The sequence below is a fragment of the Cariama cristata genome, unplaced genomic scaffold, assembly GCF_000690535.1.
Source record: "Cariama cristata isolate BGI_N322 unplaced genomic scaffold, ASM69053v1 scaffold10102, whole genome shotgun sequence".
Lineage (NCBI taxonomy): Eukaryota > Metazoa > Chordata > Aves > Cariamiformes > Cariamidae > Cariama > Cariama cristata.
The window spans coordinates 27,707-37,873 of record NW_009604453.1 but is presented as its reverse complement, the minus strand read 5'-3'; the positions used below and the strand labels follow the sequence as shown (position 1 = coordinate 37,873).

At 35.6% G+C, this 10,167-nt stretch overlaps 1 pseudogene; it reads right to left on the bottom strand.

The window, feature by feature from the left end:
* The window catches only part of LOC104158071, a 27,694-nt pseudogene continuing 17,527 nt past the window's right edge, over window positions 1–10,167 (bottom strand).

Sequence of the window (10,167 nt, the reverse complement as noted above, 5' to 3'; positions counted from 1 at the left end):
CTAAACTATGTCTCAAAGCGCCATGTCTAAACATTTTTTGAACGCCTGCAGGAATGGTGAGTCCACCACCTCTCTGGGGAGTCTCTTCCAATGCTTAATGACTCAAACAGTGAAGAAATTATTCTTAATATCCAATCTAAGGCTCCCGTGGCATAACTTGAGGCCGTTCCCTCTTGTCTTATGGTTAGTTACCAGGGAGAAGAGACCAACCCCCACCTGGCTACAACCTCCTTTCAGGTAGTTGTAGAGAGCGATAAGGTCTCCCCACAGCCTCCTCTTCTCCAGACTAAACAACCCCAGCTCCCTCAGCTGTTCCTCGTAAGACTTGTTGTCCAGGCCCTTCACCAGCTTTGTTGTCCTTCTCTGAACACGCTCCAGCACCTCAATGTCCTTCTTGTAGTGAGGGGCCCAAAACTGAACACAGTACTCAAGGTGCGGCCTCACCAGCACAGAGTACAAAGGGATGATCACTTCCCTAGTCCTGCTGGCCACACTACTCCTGATACAGGCCAGGATGCTGTTGGTCTTCTTGGTGACCTGGGCACACTGCTGGCTCATGTATCCTTTAAAAAACTTTCTGTCTCTGCAGAGTCTCAATATTTCCAACGGATGTTCAATAAAATGGTGAACAGCAATAAGAAGTGTATGATAGAACTCCACTATTTCAGTATTCTTTAATTCAAGTGATTCAGCTGAACATTAAATTGATGTTGGCTCCATTGCTATTGCAAGACTATTTAATGGGTAAACTTGAAAATGTATTTTAAGTTATACTTAACTTTTTATTTTGTCTTATTCTAAAACAGTTATTTTTCAGTAAAAAAAAGCCTTCAGTACTATACCAAGAAAAAACTCCAAACCACTAGTAACCATCTTATTGGAATAATACAAATTTAACTAATCTGAAAAATGGTACAGAAATTAAGGATTTGGATTAATGTGGTTTTAACAAAGGATTTTTGGCTTTGGAGACAGAAAGTTGCATTTTCTTAGCCTTTTAATATCACTGTGTAAGAAAGAAATTTACAAGGCTGAATATATCTGTATTCTCTTTGAGATTTTTTTTTTTTTTAGTATGGATTTAAAGAACTGCCCAAGCACTTTGAGTCTAGGGTATATACAAAAGCATAGATAAGTATAAAAAATTAAGTAACACTCTATTTTTTTTCCCAATAACCCTTTACTGAAGGATAGATTGCCTCACCACATAGTGTGGAAGTGTTAATAACATAAGCAACATGCAAAAAATACAGAGGATGTTTGCATATCCTTTGGTAATTAACACCAGTCAGAATGTAGTTTCTTGCCAACATTATGTCAAGGAGTTCAGATGCTCATTAAATCACATAAATAACAGAGTAGGTTTGAAAATATTTTTCTTGCATCGTAGAATCAAACAAGAAGGGATAGTTTTTCTGGTGCAAAGATTTCAAACAGCTCCACAAGTACTTGGATTTTTATGTATCATTATAGTATTCCACTGGGAGCTATAGTTTGTTCTTCTTGCTCCATTGTCTCCTATAGGCCCAGTTTTCCATGAGAGTACTTCTGTGCTATAGCACAGCACTTCTCTCCATGAAACAAGGCAATAATTTCAAAAGCCACAGTGTGTCATGAAAAATAATGATTCGGTGCAGAGAAAAGATGGTAATATGGTCTGCGTGGTTCCCATAAAGTAAGTAAATGAGCACTAGAGAATATCTGCAGGTTTAAAATTTCAGGATAATGTCAGCATTTTCCATGGAAAGACGACAGTGATGCACACTACCAAAAGCAATTGTTAGAAAGCCTGTTTTTGTGTAGAGGAACAAAACATCAAGCCAAACCCAAGAAAACCAGAGAAGGTTCGTGAAAATTTTCAACCAGTCCTAGAAAATGAAGAGGACACTTGACCATTAACTGTTTTTAGGAAATGAAAACAGTTCGTTGCCTCAGTTCCATGTTAAGTAGTTTGATTTAACATGACATAGAAATGTCGAGTCAAACATAGGACACTTACAGGAAACATACTCTAAACTGTGATTCCTGTACTAGAAAAGAAGGTGCTACACTTCTAGAGCAGGCTCAGAACAACCTCAGGGGTGGTGAGGGGAAAGCTACCCATCCCACAGAACTTAGTTATTCAAATTGACAGGTATAGGATTTACAGGAAGAAAGTAAATCAAAACAAAGAAGAGACCTCTGTTTTGTTGTCTATAAGTGATTTCATTCTCTCCTTTATGTAAGATTACTTTGCTATAAGATTTATGAAACAGTTACAGATAAGTCCTTCTGCATACACATGAGTTCTAATACAACAGAAAGGTAAAGACTCTATTAGTGGCTTCTAGCACTTCAAAGTTAAATTAAGAAACTTCTTTCTATTATAGCAACTTATTAAGTAGATGACCTACTGCAAAGACTCAAAACATTAAATGGAATTCTTCCTACTTATACTTGGGTAACAAGTATAAAAGCAAAATTCACAACCTAATTGCCCAGCTGTCAGAATTACTGTGTCAGTGAGCAGTGTGCTTTCCACTATAAAAACATGCGTTCGAGAAAGTACCTATTTAAAAACCAAAGAGTTATCATTTTGTGTGTTGATCAAAAGGTATAAACTAGTGACATAACACCAAGTGTGTAAAGACATGGCGTTTCTGGTTTCTAGTAATTCTAAATTATTTCCCCCATCTCAAGGGAGTGCAAAGTATCTCTTGTGAGAAACAAAACTCTCTCACCTCCTGCAGAAGTGGAAAGAGCTCAGCTTCCCATGACAGATGACCAGCATCCTTTAGCATCACATTTTATCTTGGAGCCCTACCTGAGACATGTCTTGAACCTGCTATCAATGAAGTCAGTGCCTTTTTTTTCAATAGCCTTAAAGAAAACTAGATTCTTCTGCTGAATTGCCAATTCCCATGCTTATCATAGAGCAGGCAGGTTGTAGCTCTCGGTTCCCTTTTCCTTTTTATTTAATGACTAATACGCTTTTTAATTCTCAGAAAATTAATCTCAGTCTAATCTAGTATGACAACAGAACAGCTTCTCTGTGCAAGCCACAAGCAAACTATTAAGGCTACTTTAAGGGAAAGGTTAAATAACATCTTGCCTGGCCTTCATGCTCCATGGTCAAACAGTGATAGAAAGAACTTCATTTTCAGGCTTCTTAAAGCAAGAAACTTAATTCCCTCTTTGTGGAGCGTGAGTGGAGGTTTGGTGAATATACTCATCAGCACTTTGAACTGGCTAGGGAGCACTCTGGGGGTGCAATAAAGGAATGTTGAACATGCTGAAAATGGTAGGTGACATAAGGTATAGCAATAATATTTGCAGGGAAAATGACAAGCATGTAACTAACATATTCAATATATTTGAAAAAGATCCACACTATGCCGAACTAAATCTTGCCTGCCAAAAAGTGTTCTTCCTGTTGTATTTCTTCATTTACCTTTAAATGCCTGGGGTAAACAAACCCTTTTCTAAAACCTCTTTGAACAGTCTATGTAAAACAATGACAACCAAACCAAATAATTGAAGTTTAAATGATGGAAGAGTATATGTTCATGTTTGTTTCCCTGTCTTTATGCAAAGTATATTTTTGTGTCAACAGCTTATCTACACAGAAAAAAAAATTGAGCTGTAGTTATCTGGCTTGGTTGGACAGGAGTGTATAAACCTTGAAGTAAGGCTGTTTATAACTCATTCTGCCATATGTGCATTTTTCAGAACAGCAAATAACACTTGTTGGCAAGCCAAGAAAATGTTTTTTTTTTTTTTTTGTCTTGACTTTTATTTTGCTTTTGTTCTATGTTAAAAGTAGATTCTGGAGAGTAATCTACACCACATATCAAGAATTAGATAAACAACTGCTGTTATAGGCAAAAAGAGCTGACTAGCTTATCCCCTTGTGTGAAAGATTGGTAATATGACCTTGAACAGGACTTAAAGTAGCTTTAAAAGCTCACTGCACTTACTAAAGGGAATAAAGCACTTATTACGGGGAGCAGCTTGTCAGAAAGGTTCTACTTTCCCAATAATAACAGAATTCTTGAATGATACTTACGTTCTTGAATGATAGCTGGTAGAAGATAGGAAACACGTTGGAGATTGGAACCCCATATTCTCCTCCTGCCAGAGGTGTTGCGAAGTTGCAGTAGCTCTACATATGAAGGTATCTAGAAAAGCAGAGTGAATGAATAAAGTTAAATCCAGACTACAATTGTGAAGGACCAATGCCTGACTTAAAAAGATGTTTAGATTCTTTCTCTCTCTTTTGTTTCTTAACAATGTAAAAGTGTTGCACATATTCCACTAAATTAGTAGATAGCTTGATCCTCGATACTGTGTTTGTATTGCTATTAATAGCAATAGCAACAATTATTGCAATACTAATTACCTTATTATCACATTACTCTGATAGTTATGGCAGTCAGAGAAAACTCATTTTATGATGGAGCAAACAGCTCATGCTCTGTCTTGGAACCTATATAATTTTCTCAGCCTGGATGTCTGACATTAAAATAAGTAAGGTTAGTTAGAAGGAATCCTTTTATTGTCCACAGTTATGGACTACAGACCTGTTGTTATAAGATCTCTCTACAGAACTTGAATGTAAATAGAAACAAAACCACTGTTTCTAATGCAGCCCACTCCCCCCTGCAGCTGTTGCTGATTGATTGTCAGTGCATGTTTAAATATTACCACTTGTTTCAAATTTTGCAACATGTCAAAAAAAATCATTGTTTTTGAACTTTTGTTTTCATTGATCTATTTGTCTCTTGTAATAACCAAATATTCTAAATCTTAAAGATGCAGTTTGTTTTCCCTTCAAAAGTGTCTCAGGAATCACAACCAGAACACATAAATGTCCAGGCTCTACTATGAGGAAGCTGGGTGCAAAGTGTAGTATTTCTGATGAAAAGCATCCTATGCTTGTGTGAATGAAGCAGAGGAGCTTTGCTGACAAAACTTTAGCTTTTCAGTATGAGTGACAACAGTGGCACATGCTCCAGACTCACGTGCTGGGTAAGGAGTGTGGACTGTCACTGCTATGGCTTTTCATTCAGAAGCCTTTACTCAATGTTCTTGGCCTTGTGCCGTACATCTGTTGGGTGTTTTGTTGTTTGAATCTATCTCTGACAGTTTGTGAGTAAAGATTGCTTGTAGAGCTTCTTAATAGGTCTAGCCCCTAGAATTATCTTTTATCCTAGGGATAGAACAGTGCTCAGTGACTTCAATGACAGATCTGAGACACTGAGAGAAAAACAGAGGATCAGAAAATCCTGAAACCAACTTCAAATAGTTTTAACACAATAACTAAAAATTGTGTCATACATTATGAACAAACACGACCTTTTAAAAATCTAAAGTATCAAACAAAGTGAAAACTGTAGTCAATAGGAAATCAGAACACTTTGTAATTAATCATCTTTTCCAGTGTTCTGTACTGTAATACAGCCATGAATCCTATTAAAAATCCCATTGAAAATGTTTAGAAACTGAACAGGTAGCAGCTGATAATGTTTATTTTTAAAAGATGGATTCCAGTATTATTGACTTGAAAAGTTTTCTAAATTCAAGTCACTCATAAGCTATGTAATGACAATGTGAAAAACAGTACATGCACATTCTATCCTACATTTTGTTGCTGATTCCAAGACAGTAATTCAGTATTACTAAGATTTCTTCTGGCTGCCTACTCTTTTTATCTGAATTGATAGAAGTGCCTTTCAATTCATTTATGGCTGTTGTTGGGAGTGAATTAATCACCTTGATAACATTAAATTTATTTGGACACTCAGTAGAAAAGGTGTTTAAAGTTAATAACCCTTGAATAATTTGCTAAGGCAAGTCTTATATGATATAGCATTTCAGATGTCATAGCTAGTAAGTATCTTTGCTTTTTCTTTATGATGTGTGCAAACTAGAACTGTGTCAAATTACTTGCAAGGGAGTAAAGTTAATTTCTCCATGAGACTTCCTAAGGACACCCAGGTAGTAAAGTTGATATATCCCTTATTTATTGGTAAGTGTAGCAATGCCTCCAGTAAGAATTAAACATACTTTGCAAAATCTTTGTGACCCACATCTTATTCCAATAAGCTCAGACTCCACTGAAAATCATAGCTCGTTTAATTGGCCATCCTACTTTGTAAAGCTCCCTTGAGATCTTCTGCTTTTAGTTTCCAGACTTTCCATATAAAGCATGATATGATGTGGTATCAAACATCTCAGCTTGATACAAACTTGATCCAAAGAAGGGCACTCTCTTACCTGCACTTGTCACAGCAATGCCTAACTTCCAGACTCCAAAATCAGAAGCAGTACACTAGAAACAAGTCTGTATACCGTTCGTCTAACAAGGTCTCTTTCATTTGCTGAGGTGCAGTCTCATCATAGCACAGTTCTGGGACCTTAGGAGCTAGCTTGTGGATTTCCACATTATGTTCCATTTGAAAATAAAAAGCTCTGTTGGGAATGGACTAGCCTGTAATCTGAGCACTGAAAAATCAGAACAGTTTCCCTGGAGAAACAAAGAGGGAGAAGACATCAGCCAATATAGTGGCTGCAAATAAAATCTAATGAGCTTCAAATTTCTTTTACTGAATGTGATATATTTTTGTCCAACAGCTGAAAATAGAATAATTTTACATACTAAAGGCATTTGGGATTAATAAAGCAGAAAGCAAAATCCATAGTATATTGCATTTCTATCAAAAGTTCGTGTCCAAGAAGGTTGCAGTGTACAAAAATATGAAAGACATTTTCAATAAGAATATATTATATCTGGCCAGTGTGTTGAGTTCACCAAATCATGTTTGCATTCCTTTATAAAATCAAGGTGTCTTTTGCTGTCAGACCAACCCTACTTCTATTCCTTGTGCAGACTGTTCTTTACATAAATTAAACTAAGTTAACTCTTTGCCTTGTAACAACAAACAAGGATGTTACACTGGGTGGTTAAGAAGCTGCTGTTATTTATTTCCCTTTCATTTGTTTCCTATAGTTTCCCAGCTTATTTCCAATATGTGTCTACATACACAGGGAAGTATTTCTGGTTTATATTTGACTTTGACATTATATCTCCAGCAGAAAAACAAGGAAGAATGAGGCTAATAATAATTCAGTTTAAATAAAAAGGTCCAAGTACTGTTTTAGAGTTAGGTGACAACCTCAGACATCATCTGCTAGAGATCTTCACTGACCAGATAAATGAGGGAATATTCTCTATTTTAGGTTGAAACAGACTTCAGAAGGCATGGACAATCCGAGAAGATATCTTGCAAGTCAGAATAAAATAGTGAATATCAAAAATGGCAAGAAGTTTTCAGTATAGTTTTAAGTGTGAAGTTAATTTATATAAACAGAACGTGATTGTAAGCAGGACCATCACAGTCAGGAAAGTTGCCTTCTTTAGAGTTTAAGGAACAAAAGAACAATGTTTTCTGGGAGTTGAATTGATGCGAAATTGAATAGGGCAGATTTTTATATCCTTCTTGCATCAAGTGGCTACCTATTGTTTCCATGTCTTTTCCACTAATGATGCTATTATCCAGAAATTCCAGTAAAATATTTTACAGCAAGGAATCTTATTCCTGTGCACTTAGAGAGAGACTTAAGCCTACACTTAAAATTGTGCATCACTTATTACTCTCTGAATTAAGTTTATGTAGTTTTAGACATCTTGGAATCAGACTTTAGGATCTAGAGACTCTTTAAAGCCAAATTCTGAAATTTTTCTTGATGCTTTATTACTTTGCAAGTTCTAACACATTTACTCATTGATGGAAAAGAGATCTAACAGGCAAAGGGTACCATTGTTAGAAAACAGAGAGACTGCAATTATATCTATCAATTCAATTTTCATAAACATATATTAAAGGGAACATCTCCATTTACACATATGTGCCTAAATATAAGAATGGCTGTACAATACTGGGGGATATTAATAGTTCACCTGGTATCTTGCATATGAGCTTCTTCCATTCTATCTTTCCAGTTCCTAACCTGTAGTTTTTAGACTTTTAAAACCAGAAGTAATATCTTTGGATTTTCCTAAATACAACCAAAGATCTCCTTAAAACTTTTAGAGTTGAATCATATAATATCTTCTCTTTACTCCTTTTCCTTCTTCCTTTTTCTTTTTTCCTTCTCCCTCCCCCTTTCCCTCCTTCACCTTTCCTCTTTCCTGTTTCCTCCTTTCTCTTATTTTCTTTCAGTGTGTTTTACAGAGAAATATAAGAAAAAGGGGGCAGTTATGATGACTCCTTCCAATACCAGCACTTTCACAAAAATTATCTGGCTCTATATGACAGGAAATTAATCTCCAATTTTCTTTTAATTCTACCACAATTACTGCATTACTCAACAGAATGCTATAGACATATGAGTACAGAGTTTCAGCTAAATTGATTTTACAGCCAAATCTGGTTTTAGCAATTAAAGACAAGAAATAGTTTTGGAAAATAGTAAGAGTGAATGTAAAAATTTCTTAGGAGAAAAAGAAATGAGGTTATCCTGCCAATGGTCAACTCGTGGCATTCTGCACTTACTCATGCTCCCATTGCAGTGCAGGTATGCTTAAGCAAAGACTTACCTATCCCATGCATAAAAGGGGCAAATCCAATGTAAAATGAGAAATAAGTAAAAACTTACAAATTATTTGGAACACAAAAGGGATTTGGTGACAGAATATTTAGGCAAGTACCCAAACCTTGTCACAAGTTGGCCAGGCTGTACTGCGATAACAGGCTTACAAGTGCTGAAGGATGGTCACTTACTGCCATTGGATGGAGGCTGAGCTTCCTTTTGCTTAACTCTGATCTTTTTTCAAGTGTTCAACATTATTATTTCAGTGATACTGTGGTCTCATCTGGGAGAGGTGTTGAATTTCCAGACATGGACACTAGATAGTTTAAGTTATCCACACAGAAATACATTCACAAGTAATGATGGGAAGTTTTATCTCTGTCACTAGGACCTTTGCTTAAGAACTCTCAAAAGCATTTGTTGTCACACTAGCCCTGTCAACATCTTTGTTTTGTTGATTGAAGAAACTGGTGATATTGCATAGATTCTGGTGTGAACAGTGTAGGGATGACCTCTCCTGTGTATTACTGACAAAAAGATTGATTGATCAGGCAAGATTAGTTCCTAGATGAAGAGCATCAAGTTGAATATTAGGTCAATAATGAGTCGAAGAAGGATACAGTTCATGAGCATCAAAAGGCACTTCTTCAAAGAGGTAAGTCCTTTAGGGGCTACTTTGAATGATGGTGGCCTGAGCAAATACAAGAACAGACAACCATAAAAAATTTTGAGGTGTTATACAAAGCACATTGTTTATTTTTCTCTAAACCTTTAGCATCTATTTCTTTGTGTTTTGGAGGTTAAACCTGTAAGCATCTGTTTATGAAAAAAAAAAATCTTTAGCAAAGAAACACATAGAATGAAAATCTCTTATGACAAATCTTAATTAGATCATTCAGTGAATAACTTAATAGTACTAATATACTGTAGGAAAAATCGAGAGAAGTACCAAAATACAACAGAAATATGTTGTCAGATTATCTTTTTCTTAAAGAGTGGATAATTCTATCGTTAAGAACACTTATAGCAATTCAGGCAAATAAAATATTTGTTGACTAAAGAAAATAGGAAAAAACTTCATTAGTTCCGTGTTTCATTTCTTTATAGAGTTCCATCATTATCTAAATGATTTGTATTTTTTTTTATTTTGAAACTTTTTATTACATTCTGATTGGTTTATATTTATCTTTTAGTACAAATGAAGATAAGTCAAAATCAAAATGCAACATTTAGACATGCGTACTTCACAAGTCAGTGAACCAGCTAATTGAATCTGAAAATACAAAGAAAGGTCCTCCAGAATGGATGTTATTGCTGTCCTGAAGACATGAAAGTTTGTATTAACATTTTCTAAGCTTATCTGGAGAGATACAAATAAACCAAAACATTTTAGACTCTTTTCTAGTTCTATTATTTCTATGTGTATTTGTGATCTAAGGCACCATTTCCTCTACAATTTTACATTGTATTGGTGAGACAAAACTGGTACAAAGATTGTCATGTCAATATCTAATTATCAGTCTATGAAGAAAAAGATGTGTGAATTAGAGGGCACTGATACGCTGCCACATTCGTGAAAACAAAATACTAGTAAAG